At 38.5% G+C, this 24,117-nt stretch overlaps 2 long non-coding RNA genes across 4 annotated transcripts in view; one reads left to right on the top strand and one right to left on the bottom strand.

The window, feature by feature from the left end:
- The window catches only part of LOC113602345 (uncharacterized), a 276,948-nt gene that overhangs the window by 26,554 nt on the left and 226,277 nt on the right, over positions 1-24,117 (top strand). The window contains exons 3-5 of one of the 3 annotated variants that reach the window (XR_008291828.1): positions 1,865-1,944; positions 2,498-5,953; positions 22,954-23,170. This is a non-coding gene — a long non-coding RNA (uncharacterized LOC113602345). Of the gene's footprint in view, positions 1-523; positions 5,954-22,953; positions 23,171-24,117 lie in introns of those variants that run through there. The other 2 variants (XR_008291827.1, XR_008291829.1) reach the window with 2 other exon arrangements.
- LOC128312462 (uncharacterized) lies at positions 5,417-23,595 on the bottom strand. The gene is made up of 3 exons (XR_008291830.1): positions 23,386-23,595; positions 17,898-17,983; positions 5,417-6,250 (listed from the first exon to the last, which is right to left on the bottom strand). It is a non-coding gene; the product is annotated as an uncharacterized LOC128312462 (long non-coding RNA).

Raw genomic sequence — 24,117 nt, 5'->3', positions numbered from 1 at the left:
TGTACCTTTTAGGTAACCAGACAGTTCACCACATACTTTGTACAAGCTTCTGAATAAAATTTAAAGTGACAACATTCACATGTGAGGAATATATGCCTAGTGACAGTAAAACGTGAGGTTATTCTGGTGCATCTCGGACTATTCATATGAAATTATGTAATATGTAATATTCAGAATTGCTTAGTAGCCCAGTGCTACTACTGTCTAATTTTTAAACACTAATCTTTTCCTGCCCAGCCACCTAGGGCCACCCCATGCAATACCAACCAGTCTATGAATACACAATATTTTTTAAAAATTGTATATAAGTGCCTAATTAAATGGGTACTTTTGCTGATGAGCCAATCAAAGGAAAAAAAAACGGAGAAGAGGAGCAGCTGTAAAAAAAAGTAAAATAATTAGGGGAGGGTGTGTGTAGGGTAACACGAGAAGAATTTTTTTCGTGCTAGATGCCTCTCATTTCCCTTGCTAAGGCAGAAGTACATGAAGAATTTTCCCCACAGTTTTTCATAGTGGAAAAGAACTTCCTCGAATTTGGGACTTATGTTTTGACTGAGTGTGACCAAATAAATCCATCCAGAAATTATTTATTAACCATCCATCATGTGTGAAGACACTGTAAAGGAATAAAAAACCAAGATAATCTACACAGTGCTCCTTTAATATTTTCCTGCAATTATCCTGCTATAGTGGAAACTGCACTATTTAACCTCAACCAGCTTGAAATGGACTTTTAAACTTTGGTACAGATCCTTTCTATTTGTTCTTAATCTCCATTTCCAGTAGGTCAGTTAGTGAATTTATGGTGGAGTGTTGGATCTGGGGGCAAAATCTTCATTTAACATACCTGCTCTATACCCGGCATTGTAATAGCGGCTATGCAGATGATGAAAATTAAGGGTTGAGGCCTTTTCCCTGAATGATGTTAACCGTATAGTCAGAGGTTTTAAGGACTCGGAGCTAAAACAAAATCAACCAAACAAAATGAGAAGCAATAAGTCTGAAAGGGAACAACTTTTCCAACGTGCGGCCTTATTGGTATTGAAATATTCGATGACTAACACAGATCTTACCTTCTTTACATCAAGGGATGGTTTATTCAGATCAATAAACCCACACATTTACAGAAATGATTTGCACAGCAAATATGAAAGACAGCTCCTTAAACAGCACCTATTGTGGTGATTGCAACTGGTCCATTAAGAACCTCTGGGTGTGCACATCAGTCATTTCTAAAGTGTTGCTGTTAAAAAGGAGTCACGAGCTAATGCCTCCTGAGATGGAGTGTGCTTGACCTTGTCTGGGTTCAGGCATTCGCTCAGAGGGAGACATGTTGCATTTAGGTAACTGCAGGTGAGGTCTATGTTATGACCAGAAAAGCTGTTATAAAAGAGACCATTTTTTTCTCTGAGGTCCGATATTTTCATGCGCTGATTTTTGAATAAGGTAGGGAGTCTGTTGCTTTTTCTCTTCTGTGGTTTAGCTGACATTTCTAGTGAAGCCCTGAGAACTATATAGGCTTTAGCAATGATAATATTTTGTGTTTCTCATGTCAGAATTTTAAAGCATTTTATTAAGAACATGAGTGCCCTCACTGGGTGAAAATGAAGAGCAGGTTAGTCATAAATCCAAGGGAGGGTACTGCTCACTGGTTCACACTGCTCTCATTCAGTTTTATGATCTCCTGTGCTAGACATATGGCAGCATAATGGTGTCAGGGACTCTCCTTTCATTGTCCTCTTCCTCAAGACAATGTGGCCTCCATTTACAGTGTTTATGAAGTGGGATGAGTCTCTGGGGATGCAGGTTCTTTGTTTAATTACAGAGCCAGAGGGTTGTCTGTCTTCTCTGTTGTTGCCTCCAGATGCATCGTTGAAAGACCTTCACGACTGTAGGCATTTTCCTTCATGAACACACACGTCACCAGGCAGAGCCCCCTGGCAGGTATTGGACATTCCGGGACCAGCATCTCCTATCTCTACACGAAGTGTCTTAAAGATGACATGACATCAGATTTTCTTCCTTATGTTAGAACTTTGAAGGTTGGAGGTGTGAAATCTGGCTTCCCCTAAGGCTCTCGTGTGAGTCTGAGTGTTGGTTTCACAAGCCATCTATGAAAAGGGTGTATGAACAGACTGTACAGATGCTCCGTCTAGCTTCGTTGTGCCAAAGAAATTGAGGGTACTTCTGCCACCAGGTTTTCTATTTTAAGACAGCTTACATATTTTTGCTGGTTTAATTTTTTCAAGATATTTTGTTGTTGATAAATGACCCAAACCCTGTGGTCAGTGAGATGAAAAATGGCTCACGTATTCCTTTTTAGCCAGACATCTCAGATGTGTGAAAGACATGAAATCCTCAATGAAGTCATATTTTCACGTGGTAAAACATTTTAAAATTTGATTTGAATATTGAAAATAAATGAGATTAATATCTTAGTCTTTAAAATGTCTTAATTTAAATGAAATTGACTCACCTCTCCTCTCCTCTCCCCCAGCTCCCTCTCCTAGGGATCACATGCCAATGAGACCCTGGCTCCCTGGACCACACAGTTTGAGATGCTGATGTACCACAGTGAGACTAGTATAAGGGCACATGTCTGGCCCTCTGTAATTCTGGGATCCAAGTCCCATCAGTTTCCCCTTCTCTTTTTGGGCATTTTCGGTGTTTAAGATCACTCATGAGCTAGCCCTCAACTTGTTTGTGACTCTCAACATTTTCCTCCCTATGGTTTTCTTTCTTGTGCCTTCTCTGTCACATATGTGGGTTGGACCTGCCTGCTGTTCTGGCCCTGTGTCCCTTCTTTACCTCAGTAGGTTCCAACAGTCACCCCCAAGAGAGGTCCTGGCCAGGATCTGATATAGGTGGGCAGTGAGGCAGTTCTGACCCAATGCTTTATATTAGTTTTTTAGATTTTAATCACAGCTCAGTGGTACTTCATTTTCCCAGAGTTCAAATATTAGTCCATGAGAAAACAGAAAGCTCTAATAAGAATCACTCTTTCCTTTGGAAATGGGTCCATACTGCCCTGGACTGAACTTCTTCCTTTGGAGAGAAAAACTCGTCTTCCAAACATATCTTGAACATGTCAGAATAGAATGAACATAGGTGTCTTGACAGTGGTGGCCCTGATCCCTTAACATTGATGGGTTAAACCTAGTAAATAAAATTTGAAAAATCCTTATGAACAATAACAATCGTTATTAATGTTGCCAGATTATTTTTTTAAGTTTATTTATTTTGAGGAAGAGAGAGAGGGAGAGAGAGAAAATCCCAAGCAGGGTCTTGCTGGCAGCCCAGAGCCTGATGCAGGGCTCAATCCCACGAACTGTGAGATCATGGGCTGAAATCGAGGGTTGGTTGCTTAACTGAGCCACCCAGGCACCCCAATGTTGCTATATTCTTAATTTAAAAATCTCTTTTTCACTCTCCTGAACTCTGATCCAGTCCTCATATTCCAAAATATGCAACTTGTGGTATTATTTGTAAAGATGTTCATTGTAAACCCCAATGGCTGAGCCACTTGAATACCCTGTCATTGCAAGGTAGGGAGGTAATAGGCTCATGAGAAAAAATACACTTCTGCAAAAAGTTGGGGCACCACACTGCTAAATTCTTTGGAACTCTGGCACCATTAAAATTCTGTATTGCATATATGAAATTTGCTAAAAGAGTAAATCTTAAAAGTTCTCATCACAAGAAAAAAATTTTGTACTTATGTATGGTAACAGATGTTAACTACACTTATTGTGATAAGTGTACACATATATGTGTACAAATAACTGAATTATGTTGTATACTTGAAGCTAATATGTTATATGTCAATTATACCTCAACATAATTTAAAAAAAAATTTCTGGACATTTAGTGATTCAGATGGAATTGAAAGAAAATTCAGTCAAAGCCTAGAGTAAAATCAAGTGCCTATTAGCCTGAGAGGAATAATTAATAGGAATTAATGCAGAAGGGACCTAAACTAGGTGACCTTATTTATCTATTTATACAGCTATATGTTTTTAAATAAGTATAAAAATAATGTAAAAAATATATGCATGTATATATAACATTTATTATATACGTGTGTGTGTGTGTGTGTGTGTGTGTGTAGGTGTGTGTATAGGTAGTTGATAGATAGATGCTTTGCTAGTTTTTAAAATAGAGGGCAAAATTCAGAAAAAAAAAATACATGGTAATCCCAAAGTTATGGGAAAACCTGACTGAGACATTGGTTATAAGATAGACACTAGTACTCCCCTTTTAGCAAAAAGGTCAATAGACAAAGCCCCTAGTTAAAAAGAGATCCTGTATGTAAATTTTTCAGCAGAGACTGCTCACTTCCAACATCTGTTCTTATCCTCTTCCTGAAGTATAAAACCTCTGAATTTTAGCTAGGTGCATGGCCTCCTAAAATAGATTACGTCTGCCAGCCTCATTTGAGGCTAGTTGTGGCCTAAAAATATAAACAGAAATGTCATATGTGATTTCCAGAAAATAAACTTTAAAAGAGAGGGTGATTAATACCAGAATATATAAAAAACCCCTACAACTAACAACAACAAAAAATAACCTGATTTTAAAAAAAATAGGCAAAGGACTAGAATACACATTTCTCCAAAGAAGATATACAAATGGCCAATGAGTACATGAAAAGATGTTTAACATCACCAATCATTAGGGAAATGTAAATCAAAGCCACAGTAACATACCAGAATATACCCTTTAGAATGGCTATTATTTAAAAAACAAAAATCCAGCAAATAACAAGTGTTAGCAAGGATGTGAAAAATTGGAAACCTTGTGCATCACTGATGGGAATGTAATGTGGTGCAGCCACCATGAAAAATAGTATGTCAATTTCTCAAAAAAAATTAGGTGTAGAATCATCATATGACCTAGCAATTTCAATTCCACTTCCAGATTATATATAATATATATAGTCTCAAATATATATATATATATATGTGTATATATGATATCATAATATCTATAACATCATATATATAGTAATATATATCCCCCCAAAAATTGAAAGCAGGGACTCAAACACATTTGCACACACGTTTATAGCAGCATTATTGACAATAGAAAGATTGAAGCACCCCAGTTGCTCAATAGATGAATGGACATGCTAAATGAAATAAGCCAGTCACAAAAGGACAGATATTGTATGATTCCACTTATGTGAGGTACGTTAAAGTAGTCAAATTCATGGAGACAGAAAGCAAAATAGAGGTTACCAAGGGCTGAGGGAAGAGGAGGAAGTGGAATGTTCATTGATTAATGGGTACAGACTTTCAGTTTGGGAACATGAAAAAGTTATGGTAGTGGATGGTGGTGATGGTTGGAGAACAATGTGATTGTACTTATGCCACTGAACTGTTCACATAAAATGGTTAGAATGATAAATTTTGTTATGTATGTTTTCTCACACACACACAAACATGCATACACAAATGTGCGTGCGTGTCAAAGATGTAAAAGGGAGGGCGTGTGCTTCTGTTCCTTTCTTTCTTTCTTCAGCTGGAATGTAAACCTAGTGAGTGGGAATTGAGCAGATATCCAGGATTGTAAGTAGAAGCCACAGGTTGAAGTTGGTGGAGCAACAGGACGCGAGGGGTCTGGGTTTCATCACCACAGAGCGGCCATCCCAGTACCGGGCAACTCACTTTTAGATTTTACATGAGTGAGAAACGCTATCTTGTTTGGGCCACTAGTATTTATCTACCACTCTTTGCTGAATTTCATCCTATTTTAACCACTTAATACTGATTTGCTTTGCTCTAACTGAATGCCCTTCAAATTTTTGACCAGAAGGTTTGATCTGTGCTTTACATAGAAGCACACTATTATCCACTATGACTGTGACCAACATGAGCAAATAAATCCACCGGCAATAAGTCATAAAAACGATGATTATCATTCTCCTTCACAAAGAGGAGGTGCAATAAACCAGGTAAGAATGTATAATTTTAATCTAAGTTTCTCTTGAGCTTCTCTGTGTTTTGAGTAGATTGTTTATGTAATTGGGCTCCGTCCCTTGTAATTTGAGTTCATTCTTCTAGGATGTTAGCAGTCCGGCCATCCTGGCATCATTCATTGCTTAATTCTCTCAATTTTGTGGTTAAGGTGTTCATAAAAATTATTAAATGATACTAGAGTCAGTGTCAAATCTTCAGAAGAACATTTGAATTTCCAGGCAGTTGGAGGCCAACCAAGAGATTGCTCATTTGGGGGCAACAAAAGCGGGCACCTTGAAAACAAAGACAAAAAATAAAACCCAGTTCTTTGGACAATTTGTCCTCAGATCATTACTTAAAGTAGATTTTAAAAATTAGATAGCATGTATTATGATTCATACAAGTTATAAGGCATTTTATGGAGTGCTTGATAGACTATCCATTAACTATTATATATTCAAACCCACAATAACTTAAAATTGTATCATTGTTTAATTCTGGAGGAAACAAGTTTCAGACTCTAAACTCCTTGAAGTTTGGGGCTGAAGACAGTCATTTGCACATAATCATGATCATGTCTATAGCTTTGGAGTGTAATTATTATGCATAAAATACAAATACTAATATCTAGTAGAGAAAAAAATCCCTATGTCTTTTCTGTGTAAATATTTGTTTCTCTAGTCTATTAAATGATACATGTCCAAAAAACAAACAAACAAAGCCTCTGGAAGCCTCCAAAGTTTATTTGTAGTGTTCCAGGTAATCTGACATTTGACCATTCCAATTACTAAATGACCCCATTGGAATGCGGACAAAACAAAGGTGTTTAGTCTGGTGAGGGCTGGAGTTCAGAATGTGAGAGGGGACTGGGAAACTGAACTCAGAGACAAGGACACTCTGCTTTCGTGTCCCATCCCCTCCCTGAGATCACTTGATCCTCACACTATTCCCTCAGCTCTTTAGAACTCCATCTACCACTTTATCCGCTCCTCTCATCCAGCCTCTACCTCTTCTTTCCAACTCTAGAGGACCAGCTGTTTTGAAATTCAAGGCTAATCCTCCACATAACGTATATCTCATCCTTCCTTGTCTCCTCCAGGTCCTTATGGCAACTGTTTACCTTCCCTCTCTCTTGGCTCATTCCCCTCAGCTGTTTATGCCTCTCTGTTCAGTACAAAAATTCAACCAATTTTTTCCCAGCTCCACGCAGTGATCTAGTTGCTACCATCTCTCTCCTTGGCTCTTCACAATCAAGTTACTTGAAAGCATAATCTATACTCAACATTTCAATTGCTCACCTATCAGCCACTCCTTCTAACCTGGCTTCTATGGCTCCCACTCCGTCGAAAGTGCTCTTGACAAGGTTATAGATGATCTCAAAACGCTAAGTCCAATAGGTAGTTTTCTGTCATTACGTTACTAGAGCTCTCAGCCTCATCGAGTGGGGTCGAATCTCTTTTCCTCAAATACTTGATTTCTAGATTTCCCTTGATCTCTCTCTGTCTCCTCCTGATTCTGTGTCATTTGACATTTTTCTTCCATCTCTGCCTTAAGTATGGTTGTTACCTGGGTCTGTATCCTTCACACTCTCTCTTCTTATTTTCCGGGAAATCTTTCCACCCTCACAGCTTTATCTCCTGCCTTGTCTTTCAAATTTGTTTCTCTGTTTGCCTTAGGCAATGATGATAACTCCAGGACTCAGTCTTTCCATTTGAACATCCCATGGACCTCTCCATCTCAACATGCACAAATTCAGGCTTATCGCCACTAAGCCTCATTAGCCTCCTATATTCCCTCTCTTGATGTATGATGTTACCTGGTCTTTCTTTCCATCTCCTAAACAAACAAGATATATTTTCTTACCTCTAGCATTTGCACATGCTACTCCATCCTTTAAGGAATATTTCCCTAGCCCATTTTACTTAGCACTTTTTGTCATTAAGATCTCACCTAAATGCTATTTCTTTTAGAAACCTTTTACCAAATCCCAAGTTTCTGCTAGAACTTCCTACTACATACTTCTTTTGACCCTTTTTACTTGTCTGTAATCCCCCTAGACTGAGTTCCTTGAGGCTTAGGACTATGCCTTGTTTATTATTGTATTGACAGAGGCTGGGACATAGTACTATATATAGTACTAGATATATATCTTGAATGACTGAATGGACCTAGAGTCCTGTGAATTATCCTACACCGTTTCTTGATTCCACAGTGCACTAAGTTCTAGAATTCAACTTCCTGGATTACTATCAAATCCGTTTCTTTGACTTTTTCCCCTAACATGCTTTCTTCTCTAGTTATTGCAATGGTCTTCTTGTTCGTCTTGCTGGCTGTAGGCATATTCCTCTCAAAATTCATCCCATATCTTGGCTCCAGAATTATCTTTCTAAAGTATACATCTGACCATGCCACTTACCTACTCTAAATATTTCCATGGCTCCCCACCTACCATGTTTGTCAAACTACAAAACACAATATACGGGGAAATTCGTGCTTTGTTCCTTGCCATGTTTCCACACCCTTCACTTACCTCCCGTACACTTACAGTACACATAAGTCTTGCCAAACTTGGCATTGTTCCCTGAATGAGATGTCATATTTACCACCACCCCTGCCCCCATGTCTTAGTATGAGCTCTTCCTTCTGCTTAGATACCCAGTTCAAAAGTTAACTTTCAAAATTTTTCTCAGGTTTCACTCCCTCAGGCAGAAGTCTCTTGACTCCTTTAGACCAGGTAAGGTGCCCCTCCTCTGTGTTTTCATACAAGCTTCTGCATAATTCTTTATTTTAATGTGGGATAGAAACCCCAAAGGGTCCTTGGATACTGACATATATGTACTTTTGAAGGCTGAAAGTCCTGATGTTACCCTATAGCAATTTTATCTTTCCAACTAAATTCATTTCCTTTGAGATTTTTATGATTTGTAAGGTTTAATGATAAAATCTTCTCACATTTTTCAAGGCTGCTTTCCATTACTACAGACTGAATGCTTTCACTCTGCTGAATGTTAAATATCAAAACAGAAGAAAGACCTACTAGTACTTCTCCCTGGAGCATGGCTCTGTGTTTCCTTTGTAAATGTACTCATTCCTCATCACTGTACTCTTATGGGCAATTTTCTTTCCTTATACGTTCTCCTGGGATTGCATTCTGTACCTGCCTGGGAAAGAGAACACTGGCACATGGCAGTGTTTGAGAGCTGGCTGGAAAAATAAGAGATACTTCACTGAGCAGTTATGCCGGGAAGCACCTTCAATCATGTGTTGGGACTCTGATCTGATATGCTTCTTTTCAATGCAAAAAAAGAGAGCTACACAGTGGACCTCACTTCACTCCATTCATTTATAGTTCCCAAATAATGATGGCATTACTAGTTGCTGAGGATACAAAAACAAATAAGGCAGAGCTCTTTTCCCTGGAGGACTTACAGTTTAGTAAGCAGAATAGATACATTTAAAAAAATGCATGCATAAAGGTCAGTGATAGACAAAAATATTCCCCAAAGGCAAGCTGATCAATTTTAAGAAGTGGAGAGAATAAGGAATGCAAGATGATAGCTTTGATTTCATCCATATAGGGTTTGAAGTGCTTATGTGACATTCAGATGGAGCTGGTCCACAGGCAGGGGGCATTACAGTCCTGGCACTCAGGAGATGATCTTATCCTGATAACACAGATTTGGGGTTCCCCAGGGGAAAGAAGATATTTGAAGCTGTACAAAAACTGATAGATTAATGGCAACAATATTTAAGGGAGGGATATTAATGGGGGTGGGGGGAATAGTGATCTCAGAGAGAGCTTGAGATGGGGAAGAGATTTCAGAAGCCAAAGAAGGTTATTCATGAAGAAAAGAGTGGTCACCAATCAGGTGCCACCAAGAGGTCAATGACAAAGCATCAAGAAGAGTCTATCGGTTTTAGCCATGATGATCAGTGTCTGAACAGATAGGGCAGAATGTGGGACCAGACAACACTCTGGGAACTGATGCAAGTTAAGGCAGTCTAGATGGTGAATACAGAATATTTGTCAAGAATCGTGGCTATGAATGGAAGGAAAGCAACAAGAGAGAAGCTGGGAGAAGCGTGGTCAGAAAATACCCCATTATATTCAACAGTTTTCAAAGACATGAGAATATACCAGTGCTGAGGAGGCTTCACTGGAGTGGAAGAGATTGAAGATACATGAGAGAGGGAAGAGCTGATAACAGAGCAAGGTCCCAGAGAAACAGGAAAAGAGGCTATCATGCTCCCCATTTCACACTTGGGGTTGGGCAAGGGAGCAATTCATCACAGATGCCTTTATGAAATCTGCCCAGCCCTTTCAGTTGTATCTTGTACAGAGACCTCCGCAAATGTGATGAAGTTACTTTTTACCTCACATTAGCAAATAAGAAAAATGTTCCCCTGAGTGCCGCACAAGTAGTTCCAAATATTCATTTCTTTAACTAGAACAAATCTCTTTGGTTCTCTCTGGTACTGCCAAGATCACTTAACTGCTGCACTGAGAATGTTCGACCTCCCTCACTTCACTGATCATCCAAAATGAGCTTCCTCTGCATCCCGAGCACAGCCCAGACTCGCTTCACAGTTCCTAAATCAGACTGAAAATCGGGTCACCACTGTAGTCTTTATTAAGTGCTGAGACCTCTCTGATCTTTTTCTCTTACCAATAGTCCATAATTCATTCCTAAAAAAAATGCCCTGTGAATTCTGATGATCATAAATAATTTTGTTCTCTCCGTATTTAAAATACAATCCATAATTGTTTGACCAGCTGGCCATCACCAGTGCGCCGTACTTAATCAAGGGCTGATTTGATTTGCACGAGTATTTGATATCTCTAGATTGTGGTAAATACATGCCTTCTACATTGGGCAGCATGTCGTATTCTTACGGATCGATAATATTATGCACAGTGAAGATTATATTATTGTGCCCACCGGAGGGTGAACAGTTTAAGTTCAAGGCAATTGGAGGGTTTTGTGACATAGGAGTGCAGTGTTTGGGACATTGGCTTTGGCTTCTATTGTTTTCTGAGCTGGAATACTGCTGCTTTGGCTTAAAGTCTGGAAATACCTCTGTCTGGGACTCTCTTTGAAACCTCCAGTGTGGGTGAGGTGTTCCTCCTCTGAACTCACATCTCATCTGCACACACACACAACCGCAGTGAAATTGTTGCACTGTTTTGTCTATACCACCCAACTAGACTGTCTTGTTAACTCTTACAGCACCTGGTCCTAGTGCACTAGCTGGTTTCTAGCAGCCATTTAATAAAATGTATTGAATAGTTGAATGAATGAATGTGTCCAAGTCTTGTTATTTTGATTTGGAAAGTTACAAAAATAACCTGCCTAATATGGTGAGGGGCTAACTCCCCACTATGCTGTGTTTTCTGCTACTTGAAAGTCGTGATTCTCTCAGCAGTTTGGAGCAGAAGCCTTCCTATAATTTTGTGTCCTCAGAAAATCCCATATTCTCGGAACACCTAAAGAGATAGTTCCTCGTTCTCAATTTAGTGGGTAATTTTCTCATCCTTCAAATTTTCATAGCCTTTCTGCCCTATTTTTTTCTGCCTGGCATTTCCCAGAATCTGAGACATAATAGTGCTATTTTAAAAAATCATCCCATTTCCTTACTGGTTTGTAATTTACTCGAAGAAAGGGATTGCACTGATTTTATAACCTCCAACAGTGCTTTACACTGCGCTTTGCTTTAGGTAGCGACTAATAAATACTGGTCATGTTGAACTTCATCAGCAACTACCACTTAAGTGGGGCAGCAAAATGCTAATGGACTTTAATGCAGTGGTGGTAGCTTATGGCGTGGAAGGGGAGCCAGCGCATGGTGCTGATCACTGTGGGCCGATGCATCCTCGAAACAGTGTGCTCCTTGGACTGGGACAGCCAAGTGCTGTGGCCTGGGCCTCCTGCTTGGCAAAGGCTGGTAATGACTGAGCTGATGCATATCCCAACTGGCAGCCAGTTATTTACTAAGTACATCAACATGGTATTGAGAGAAACTCAACCAAATGGGAAGGACCTACAAAGAGAATCAGGTGCTTTCTAAGTTAACACTTCTTGGAGGAAAGTAAATTCCCATACTCCTTAAATAATAGAATTGCATTCCCAGTTGAGATTTTTCAGGGTTGAGTAAAATAAGTGAGAAACTTACAGGTTTTTTAATGACAAAACATTCCCATTATAGCCAAATAGATAATCTTACCTGAACATGTAAGATTAAATAGTCAAATATCTATGTAAGGGATGGGAGAAAGTAGATTCAAAGTCAATGCTAGATATTGCCTTTGTCACATGATGTACCTTAGTGTATTTAAAGTCTGTAAGAGTGCATTTCACAGCAACAATTGGATTTCAGCAATTCTTAAAAGAGAGCTTAAAAATGCATTGCCTTTTCATTTGCTAAAAAAAAAAATCAGTTATCCTATAAAATTGTTCAGTATCTGTAGGATTTATGAACAGAAAAAAAAAACCTTTCTAGTTATAAAAGGACTAAGGTTACAAAAATAAACATGATAGCCAGCTCATCATTTATCACACTTAACAAATTACGGTGATTTAGAGAACTATGGGTTAGAAAATGTGTTCTGCCGAACACTAATTTTTGGAAAACAAATTATTTAGGAGATAGAAGTGTTTGTATCTCAAGTTCTGATTATGTAGAAAAACAATCATATTAAGGAAGGATGGCTTTATTAGACTTTGAGACTATGTTCAAGATACAAAAGTACTATTAAGAGGGAAATATTACAACCAAACTCAGAGTTTAATGATTTCTATTGTAACTACAGAAATCACAGATCTATGATCGCTGAGGTAACTGTAGATAATCTGGTTAAAGATTCTTATGCATAAGAATAAGTAGTTAGTTTGAAAGTATCGCCCTCAGATTATTTATTCATTACACAGGAACACACCTTTACAGTAGAGAAATCTGGTAGACACCACACTAAGTGATAAAACCTAACATTACCAATAATGGACAAATGGATACACATTATCTTAACAAGACTAGTTAACCTAATTCTAGTCATCAGGAAACAATAAAGCAAATCCAAATTGAAGAACATTCTTTAAAACACTCTTCAAAGATGTCAGGCTTGTGAAAGACAAGAAAAAAAAATTACAGAGCTATTGTAGATTGAAGGAGAACAAAGAGATGTGATAACTAGTTGCAATATTTGATCTTTGACTGGATCCTGGGTACAAAACCCCAGAAAGCTATAAGGAACATTATAGGGACAGCAGCAGAAATAGGACCATGGATTGTATATCTGATAATATATGTGTATCAGTGTTAAATATCCCAGGTGTGACAAATTATGTTTATAAGGGAAATGTCTTTGTTTTAAGGTGATACGAGCTGAAATATTTGAAGTGTCATTATGACTGTAACTCTCAAAGTGATGGTTAAGAGAATAGAAAAAATTAGCAAAGTGTTAACAATTAGCAAATCTAATCTAAAATATATTCTTCAGGGGCACCTGAGTGACTCAGTTAAGCGTCTGACTTTGGCTCAGGTCATGATCTCATGAGGTCTCATGAATTCAAGCCCCACACTGAGCTGCTGTCAGCACAGAACCTCCCTCAGATCCTCTGTTCCCCTCTCTCCCTGTTCCTCCCCTGCTTATGTGCACGTGTGTGCATGCTCTCTCCCTCAAAAATAAATAAAAACATTTCAAAAATAAAAAGTGTACCTTATGTGGGCATTCTTTGTACTATATATTTTTTGACTTTCTATAGACTTGGCATTTTAAGTTAGAAGAAAAAGACTTAGTGGTAGTTGAACTTAAGTTTGAATAAAAATTGCTGGTGTGTAGGTTGGGGGTGGCGCCTGGGTGGCTCACGTCCAGCTTCGACTCAGGTCATGATCTCATGGTTCATGAGTTTGAGCCCCAGCTCAGAGCCTGGGCCTTAGATTCTGTCTCCCTCTCTCTCTACCCTTCCCGCACTCATTCTCTGTCTCTCTCTCAAAAATAAATAACCATTAAAAATTTATTTTTAATTGCCAGGGATATTTATATTTATGAAAAGTGTAAATTCCCAAGGGGCCGCCTGGGTGGCTCAGTCACTTGAGTGTCTGACTCTTCATTTTGGCTCAGATCATGATCCCGGGGTCATGAGACTGAGCCCTGTGTCAGGCTCTGTGCTGAGCATGGAGCCTGCTTAAGATTCTCTCTTTCTCTCCTTTTGCCCCTCTCTCCTGTTCTCAGTCTCTCTCTCTCTAAAATTAAAACAAAAAAAAAAGTAAATTCCTGAGCTCTACTCTCAGACACTCAGTGGGACTGAAGTGAGGTCCACTTAGACTGGAACTATATAAGAATACATGGATTAGAAGTTTCAGCTTTCTACAATACTATTTATGAATACATTATTGTTCCCTTGATCTGGTCCCTTATATCCATCCCTTCACTACGCCAACAGCAGAGCCACCAAAGATGGGAAGGTGCATACAAGTTTCTGGGTTTGCTGGTCTGGGATCATCACCTTGCAAATGAATGCAAAGCCCACCATCAGTAGGGTGGGGTACTCTCCTGTTTTACATGCAGGCTCTCACCTGCTTGGGGCCCTCCTCATCATCAGTAACAGTCTTGACTCTGACCTTTTTGGGAGCGTAGTAGAGAAAGCTCAAATGCCAGTACAGCTGCCATGCAAGTATCCTTTCAATTAGGCCAAATGTGTGTGTTTTGGGTTTTATTAAGCTGTATACATTTTTATTTTATTATTTTTTTTAATTTTTTTTTCCAACGTTTTTATTTATTTTTGGGACAGAAAGAGACAGAGCATGAATGGGGGAGGGGCAGAGAGAGAGGGAGACACAGAATCGGAAACAGGCTCTAGGCTCCGAGCCATCAGCCCAGAGCCTGACGCGGGGCTCGAGCTCCCGGACCGCGAGATCGTGACCTGGCTGAGGTCGGACGCTTAACCGACTGCGCCACCCAGGCGCCCCAAGCTGTATACATTTTTAAAATGAAGGTATCATTCATACGACATACCGTACATTTATCAAGTATACAATTTTAAAATGATTTTTCTCCCATTTGCCAAGTTGTGCAAGCATCGTCACTATCTAATTCTGGAACATCTTCATCACCCCAAAAAGAAACTACCTATTTGTAGTCAGATCCCATTCCCCACTCCCTCCAGCTCCTACTTTTTCTGTCTTGGTGGATTTGCTCATTCTGGATGTCAGATAGAATCATACAACGTGTGGCCTTTTGTGTCTAGCTTCTTTCACATAGCATAATGTTTTCAAAGTTCATCTGTGGTGTAGCAAGTGTCAGTACTTTATTTCTTATAGTAAAATAATATTTCATTGTATAAATACATCACATTTTATTTATCCCTTAATTGCTTGATGTATACTTGTTTTCCCCCCATTTTATGGCTATTCTAAGTAATGCTACTATGACTACTAGTGTAAAAATTTGTGTGTGGACATATGTTTTCCTTCCTCTTGGGTATAGTTTACCCGGAAGGGGAATTGCTGGATCATATGGTAACAACTCCATGTTTAACCTTTTGAGAAACTGGCAAACTATTTTCCAAAGTGGCTGCACCATGTTAAATTCCTACAAGTTTACACGAAATTTCCAGTTTCAGCACATTCTTGCCAACACTGCTTATTCTATGTTTGCTTTATTTTGTTTTTATATAACCATGTGAAGCCGTGTCACATCGTGCTTTTGATTTGCATTTTCCTAATGATTAATGATACTGACCGTCTTTTTATACTCTTATTGGCCATCTGTATATCTTCTTTGGAAAATGCCTATTCAAATCCTTTCCCCGTTTTTTAACTAGGTTGGTTTTTGTCATTATTGAGTTAAAGGAGTTCTCTTTCTCCATCGGACATTAATCTATTTCTCATTTTGTTGCTTGCGCTTCCAGTGTTATATTCAACAGGTTTTATTGCCAAATCCAACATCACGAAGCTATTCCCCTGTGTTTTCTTTTAGCTCTTGTATTATGGCATTGATCCATTTTGAGTTAACTTTTGTAGATAAACCAAGTAAAAGTCCAACCTCATTTTTTTGCATGTGGATATTCCAGTTTCCCAATGCTATTTGTTTGTTTAAAAGACTGTCTTTTCTCCGTTGAATGGTCTTGGCACTTCTGTCAGATATCATTTGAACAAGTATATGTGTATTCATTTCTGGGATCTCTATTCAGTTCTCTTGGTCTATATGCCTGCCTTTATACCAGTAGCACACTTTATGCCAGGGTTTTAGCTTTGCAATAAGTTTTGAAATCAGGGAGTGTGAGTTCTTCAAGGATGTTCCTCTTTTTCAAGATCCTTTTGGCTATTTGTGGTCCCTTGACCACAAATATCATTTTTTTTAAAGTTTTTATTTAAATTTCAGTTAGTTAACATATGGTGTAATATTAGTTTCAGGTATACAATTTGGTGATTTAACACTTACATACAACACCTGGTGCTCATCGCTACAAGCGTACTTCTTCATCCCCATCACCTATTTCACCCTTCCCCCACTCCCCTCCCCTCTGGTAACCATCAGTTTGTTCTCTATAGTTAAGAGTCTGTTTCCAAGTTTTCCTCTCTCTTTTTTTCCCCCTATGATTGTTTTGTTTCTTAAATTTCACATATGAATGAAATCATATGGTATTTGTCTTTCTCTGACTGCCTTATTTCACTTAACATAATACTCTCTAGTTTCATCCATGGATTTTCCTACTTCTGAAAAAAAAATCACTGGGGTTTTGGTAGGGACTGCATTGAATCTGTAGATTGCTTTAGGTGGTATTGATATCTTAACAGTGTAAGTCTTCCAACCCACAAACACAGGATATCTTTCTATTTGTTTGTGTCTCTAATTTCTTTCAGCAACATTTTATAGTTTTAAGTGTATAAGTCTTTTGCCTCCTTGGTTAAATTTATTCCTAGGAATCTTTTTTTTTTTTTTTAAGTTTTATGTATTTTGAGGGGTGGAGGGAGAAGGGCAGAGAGAGCGAGAGAGAGAATCTAAAGCAGACTCTCTGCTGTCAGCATGGAGCTGGACATGGGATAGGGGGGATACTTGATCCCACCAACCGTGAGATCATGACCTGAGCTGAATCCAAGAGTCAGACTTTAACTGACTGAGCCACCCAGGCACCCAGGAATCTTTTTGATATGACTATGGCCTGAATGTTTGTGTTCTCCCAAATTCCGTATGTTGAAATTACTCCCAGTGCAGTGGTATTTGGAGATGGGACCTTTGGGAGGTGATTAGGTCATGAGGGTGGAGCCTCCATGATGAAATCAGTTTCTTCATAAGAAGAAATAAGAGAGCTTTCACTCTGTTTCTCGAATATCCACTGCATGGGGACACAGAAAGAAGATAGCCACCTGTGAACCAGGAGGAGAGCTCTCACCAGAACCCAACCATGCCAGCACCCTGATCTCAGAATTCCCAGCCATGAGAAACAAACGTTTGTTGTTTCAGCCACCCAGTCTATGGTGTTTTTGTTATAGCAACCCAAACTAAGAGAGATACCACTCTAAAGAAAATGCTATTGCTTTCTTAATTTCCTTTTGAATTGTTCATTGTTATTGTATAGGAATGTACCGTGTTTTGTGTTTTTAATTTTAATTTTTCCTGCAACTTTGTTGAATTCATTTATGAGTCCTTATGGGTGTGTGTGTGTGTGTGTGTGTGTGTAATTTTTAGGATTTTCTATGTATAAGATGATGTCATCTACAAACAGAGATGATTTTACTTTCTCTTTCCCAATTTGGATGCCTAAACTTTCACTTTTAAGCCAAAGATTTTTTTTGTAGTAAAAATGGAATGGTTGTTCACATATCCATTTGTTTTGAATTTATGCTTAAAGTCTTACACATAATTGTAAAAAGAGAGGTTTTGATATTTCTTGTGTCTTTTCAACAAAAGGACAAATTATAGTAAGTACTCGCTAGTACCTGATTTGGGCTCATCCACATGACCAGGTCCAAATTCGGGCAATGGCATTTAAAGTAAACTGATTTAACCTCTTTGGCCAGCAGGACTGGGAAAAAGAAAAGAAAATCGTATTTTACTACCTACATTTCTCCGACTCTGGGCTAGATCTATAAAATTGATTCTTTCACATTGACTGTTGACAATTTGATCGGTTCTTTGTGTCCAACATAGTGACAGAACCTAAAACAATTTGGCCTACAAATATTGAATTTGGTAGTGTATGAAATGCAACTCACATCAAGCAGCCACATAACAACAAAACCATTAGTACGCCGCAGAAGGAAAATGACACAGAGAAAAAGCCATTTGAGTGATAGGGCAAATTCTTCCAGGTCAACTCCATCTGGAAAATCTTCCTCCACCTAAGATCCTGGGTTCCATGAAACTTTCCAGGGCAACGGTAGAAACTTGGTAATGAATTTGCATAGCCAGGTGAATGTTATACAAATGAAAGTTATATCACCTTGGGCTTTAAGCACTTTGTCCTTCCACAATGCCCAAGTTTGGGGAAATAAGAAATAAAACCAAAAATAGAGGCAAGGATAACAAAAACAAGAGAAATAGAGATCCAGGTGTTTAAATTTGTGTGGTCGATACTGAAAAGTTCTGTCCTCTAAGGATCCTTTGGACAGGTGCAGGGAGAGAATCTAAAAGCTGTTATTTTGTTCGACCCCAGAAAGTGACAAAAAACAAGTTTCCTGAGTTAAAAAATATCACAAGCAGTGTTGTGTGTCCATGTTATAACTCATTAGCAGGTAAGGTAGAGTATTTATGATGTTAGAAATTTGGCTTTTTCTACCATAGGAAATAACGGATTATTGCTACTACTACTGACCTGGCAGGATTTAACTAATCAGCATCTGAAAGAAAATAGTTCAGGTTTGAATTTTCCAAGTGCCACTGAAAAGGGGTTTGTTTATCATAGTAATTATGCTATCAGCATACATTTAAAGAAAACTGCTATGGGAAATTTGATGAAAATGGGCTTTGAACTTTCTTTGGACCCCATGATTTAAGCTTGCTTTTAACAAGGACATCTACAAAAACCTGAAGCTGCGAAGTGGCATTTTTCCACCCATCTAAATTCATGTTGAGTATTAAGCACTGGTAGAGTCTGAAATGAGGAACAAACAGTCACTCAGACAGCACATATTGCGGAAATATCCCATAAAGATGTAAGAGTCTGCATTAATCATCTGAGTGGGACAATGGGTGACCTTTTCTAATAAGAACTGGAGCATCTAAAGTGAACGTTAAATTTCACTGCAGTTCTATTTGCTGTCTGTCTGTGGCATCCATCACCGCCGGGATGTAAATGTCCTGAGACTGTTGGAATCTGACCATCACACTTCATGGAGAGGGAATGTTTTGAAGAGCACAGAAAGCTTGTTCACCCCCAAATTTTGGCAACCTTAGGGCCATTATGGCTTCGTTTCTCTTTCATTATGAAAGCAGAGCAGCTGTTGAGCGAGCAAGGTTAACAAACCTTGGAAAAACATTAAAGTTAATTTGTTTTTAGGGCTTTCCTAAACCCAGAAGTTGGGAGAAGATTATTTTATATGGACCCATTAGTCTTTCAATAGTCAAATCTGCAGAGCCACTTCTAAGATTTACTCTTTGGGTTTTAAGTAGATATTATCAAGGGTGGGCATCTGTTTAACTGGCATTTGGAGCCACTAGGGGCGGATGGGTTGGCCTAAAAAGTGCTTTGGACTAATGACCTGTTCAGAGACTGGAGACTCATGAAATCTCAGCTCAACTCCTGACATTTAAAAAGCCTTTGAAATTAACTGGTGAGCAGGGTCGATGTTTGTATAGAATCAAAACAACTGTGGAGAAAGGCAAAGTAAGGATAAAAGGTTACTTGGGTGAATTCAAACTTTTAACTTAAAATCAGTAAATGTAAGTCAACCAAATTTGTGCAGGAAGTATGGAAATAAAATGAGAATGGCCTTTGAATCAGTCACATCTACTTCTTGGCTACCCAGAAGCTATGTGGTCTGCCCTGAACCTCAGTTTCTTCATCTTGAGACTGTTATAATGAATGTGACCAGATTTAGTTTGAATATTAAATATAATAGATATAATAAGATTAACTGTAATAAAGTCATAGAGTCTCATATTTTCATGGTTGGTGATCTATGCAAATGATATTGAGGCCTGTACAAATAGTCTGAGGGAGCAAGAATTTTCAAGAAACTCAGAGTTCTTTAGAATAGGTAGAACACTGTTAAGACTGAAGTGATTGATTAAATCTTAAATGGTGACATTTGGGGACTGTGGCAGATGGGCAATAAAGAAGATATTTTTTAGGAGACCTGTCCACTGCTATTCAAAACATCATGGGTGGGATTAAGTATTACAAATATGAATGCTAGTGTAAATGGTCTCTATGTGAATCAATTTTCCTTATTGTGGGCCATAAGCAGTATCATCTGTTTCTAGGTTAGGAGTCTAGAAACTCAGTGGCTGATATACTCAGACCAAGGGTGGTTGATATATCAGTCAAAATTGGAGCTGAAGGCCAATTCAGAAGAGAAGGCTGGATCTGAGCCTATGAAAGTTGAGATTTGGAGAGTCAGAATTTTGGGGGCATTCAGGACCAACGGGCTCTATTGAGTGCCTTGCATCAGAAGTCATAAGACCTGTGGGAAACTGGGCGTAGTCTGGAATTATCACCAGCCTATGGTGGGCTATTTAAAGCTGGTTTACCTCCTTAACCTCCAATCCCTTAATGGCCTCAGATGTTTGCTACAGGCAGAGCAGTTGGATGTTCCTGGACTGTGAGATTTTACTGAGTCCTATCAGGTGACAATGCTCCATCTTGGATAGGGTATGTGGTGGCATCATGTACACAAGGCACTTAGCACAGTGTCGCTTAATATAGATTCAGGGAATCTTATTATTCTCAGCACAAATATAGTTGGAGAGACTTGAGAATTTCCACCAGAGATCTGAGAACTCGTGTGTCTGGGCATCCTGCAAGGTCATGAAGAGCTCAGTGTTGAGTGCTTAGTGCAAAGTGTCCTAAGGAATTTCCCAGGAGAAGGATCTATAATCATGGGAACACAACTGTCATTGAAGAGGGCAAATATACTTAAAAATATTTTGATTTATTTTGGTATTTACATTTGTCAGGCAGCAAGAAATCCTGTCCCCTTCAAGGGTTCCTTCTGGCTGGACTAAGAATCAAATTGACATGAGACAGATTAACAGGAGAAAATCAAATTTAATGGCATATATATGGTGAATCTATGCAGACATGGAAATCCCAAAGACAATCAGGCAAAATGAGGTGCATATGTCATTCTGAACTAACGAAAAGGGGAAAGGGGTTTGGGACTTCACAGGAAAGAAATGTAATTCACAGGCAATAAGAAGAAGAGCAGATGTTTGGTAATTCGATGTTTATCCTACCAGATTGGTCACTCAGATAAAATTTATCTCTGCTAATAACCATTATTCTAGGAAAGACCCCCAATTTAGATTCTTCTCTGTAGTTAAGGGAGGGGCAAAAAATTTCTCTTAAGCCTGCAGGGTCTCGATTGCCTTCAGATCAAAATAATCTTCATGCCAAAGTGGTCCATCTTGGGGTTGCCTGCCCTTGGCCCCTAGAGGGAAGGGGAGCAATTACAAAAAGGAGAAGGAGGGGGAGGGGGAGGAACTAATTTTTGAAATTGGCTACCAATGGGAGAAGAAGAAGAAAACTAATTTTTGAAATTGGACGCCAATGGTAGAGATACTCTCCCTTTCCTAGTTCGCAAACTTTGTGTCAGGAATTGCTTTAGTGGCTTTACCTCATTGAATGCTCTCACTTTAAGCTTATGAAGGTGACATTATTATGATCACTTCCATAAAACACAGAGTTTAAATAATTTGTCCAAGGCTTCAGAGCAAAGCCAGGACTCAAATCCAGGCACTTCAGCTCCGGAGTCTACATTTTCAATGTCTGTGCTGAGCTCCCTTTTGCTTATGTCTTCTTCATTCCCAATGCCACCTAGTTTCCACAGATTAGAATGCTGCCATAATGCTTTGCATCGTCAGCATTCCCAGGGAAATACAAAAACCACCTTTGTTAACCAGAGTGAACATGACTAACATTGACAAATACAATCTGCGCTCAACTTGCCGGAATCAATTTATGTAAATTAGACATTACCACAATGTCTTTAGAAGGACCTCATTCATGAACTTAACAAGTACTCATCGAATGTCCACTACATGGCAGGCATTAAGCTAGATATATAGGGGTGTGCAGTGTGGGAAAGGCCATTTGATAGCCTCATCTGACTCTTTGATGACATCTCAGAAAATACAGCTTCCATCAAAATATTCCAAATTATCACGTTTTAAATTCATCCTAGGCGTAAACTTTAGAGTACCAAATTCCAGGTCTCAGGAGATGGCCTACTTCTGAGAGGAAGCAGCAAAACAAATAAATAAAAATAAAAATATTATATATTGTGTAAAAATACTGCATATTCACTCTTAAAAATTTTTTTAATTGATCAAGTTATAGGGGAGGGGTTAAAAATGTTAAATTTATGCCTTTCTGATATTTCTACCTTAGCAATAGCACTTTTGGAAGATTTGGGGGTGGGGCATTTGAAAAGAAAACAGTGATTTGATATAAATCAATCAGCAAACAAGTCTAGAAACATGACAAGAGTATTGGTCAAAGGTTTTATGCCCCATGCTTTCAATGACCTCTGAAAGCATAGTATCAGACAATTGGTTGGAGAAAGAGTGAAGGTTGCAGCTCTATTATATAGTAATTTCATGTCAAAAAGGAATTAATTGTCTAGTCCCTTTGTGCTCTTGATAGTTGTGGTCAATGAATTGATCTGACACTGAAAATTAATGCCTGCCATATATTTTGTGTGAAATGATGATACTATGCTCACCAAGTTGTCAAGGCAGGCTGTTACCTTCACTGAGAAATCTATCTGAAGATTAGCTTTTACAATAAACTGAAAAGTCTGTCCGTTGTATCAATCAACTATACTTTCTATTCAGCAATGAAGTTCTGCGTACTCAGCCAGAAGATCAAAGTCGTCGTGAGCCCAGGTAAAGCCTAACTGAAGGTTTACATGTGGCACCTGGGGGACAGCCAAAATAGAACAACAGGGGGAATGAATGGACCATGCTATCTCTGCCATCAGTCAAACAGAAGAATCCTTTTAGGAATTTAGGAGGTGCACAATTCAAATTTTGCTCAAGGAACTAACATATGGTAGGTGTACACATTAAAAGTTGAATCTCAGAAGGACTCAAGGTTTTGTTTTGTTTTAATAAGAGGGAGCTTTTCTGCAAAATGTAAAACACCATTCTTGAACAATGTTAGAGATCAATGAGGTAATATATGTAAAATGACATTGATTGTTCCGGGGGGGGGGGGAACCCAACAAACTCATCTAAAGGCTAAGTACTCTGTATGTCAATTTTTACCTGATCTTCTTGTTAATGAAGCAGATTAGCGCCATTAAGCAAAGTCGACATTAGACGGCAAGTCCTTTATCTGAGAGATGCAAGGTGAGTTTTGGCTAGAATAGAGAAAGAATCTAAGACTCAATGTCATAAAGCAGGAAAGCATTCCATTGAATAGTCTGAAATATATTAACTATCCTTTGTTTTTACTTTATTTTGTTTTTGTTGAAAAAGCACACAGTCAGCTAAAATACACCCTCTTAGATAATAAGTATAACTACTATGTAATACACACTTGATAATCAACATCTATATAAAATTCAAATCTTTAAATAGTAAGCTGTGTATTTGCATCTTCTTTAACTCATGTTTACTAAGGACATACTTTATACGTGTGTGTACACACACACACACACACACACTCTTGCATAGCATAGTTTAAAAATGTACTTAAAATTTTTTAAAGACTTTGATTACTTTTTAAGAGGCATGATTTTCTCCTGTTTGCATTATTCATTTTAAAAATCTTTTATACAAGTTGCTGCTTCACTAATTACAGATTGGCAAGTGATCAAGAGAACTAATAAGGTCATGCAGATTTCCTTGAAAAATTCTGTTGTAATGTTAATAAAAGGGGCAAAGTTACAATGTCAGTTGAAGAACTGTTTTCTTTTCCAGACGTTCTTAATGATGAGTTATACTTGAGGAAGACAAATACTGTTCTTTCCTAAAGAATTCATTTTTTCCCCATGA

This window comes from Acinonyx jubatus, chromosome D3 (genome assembly GCF_027475565.1).
Source record: "Acinonyx jubatus isolate Ajub_Pintada_27869175 chromosome D3, VMU_Ajub_asm_v1.0, whole genome shotgun sequence".
Classification (NCBI taxonomy): Eukaryota; Metazoa; Chordata; class Mammalia; order Carnivora; family Felidae; genus Acinonyx; species Acinonyx jubatus.
This window is presented reverse-complemented; position numbering and strand designations above follow the sequence as displayed.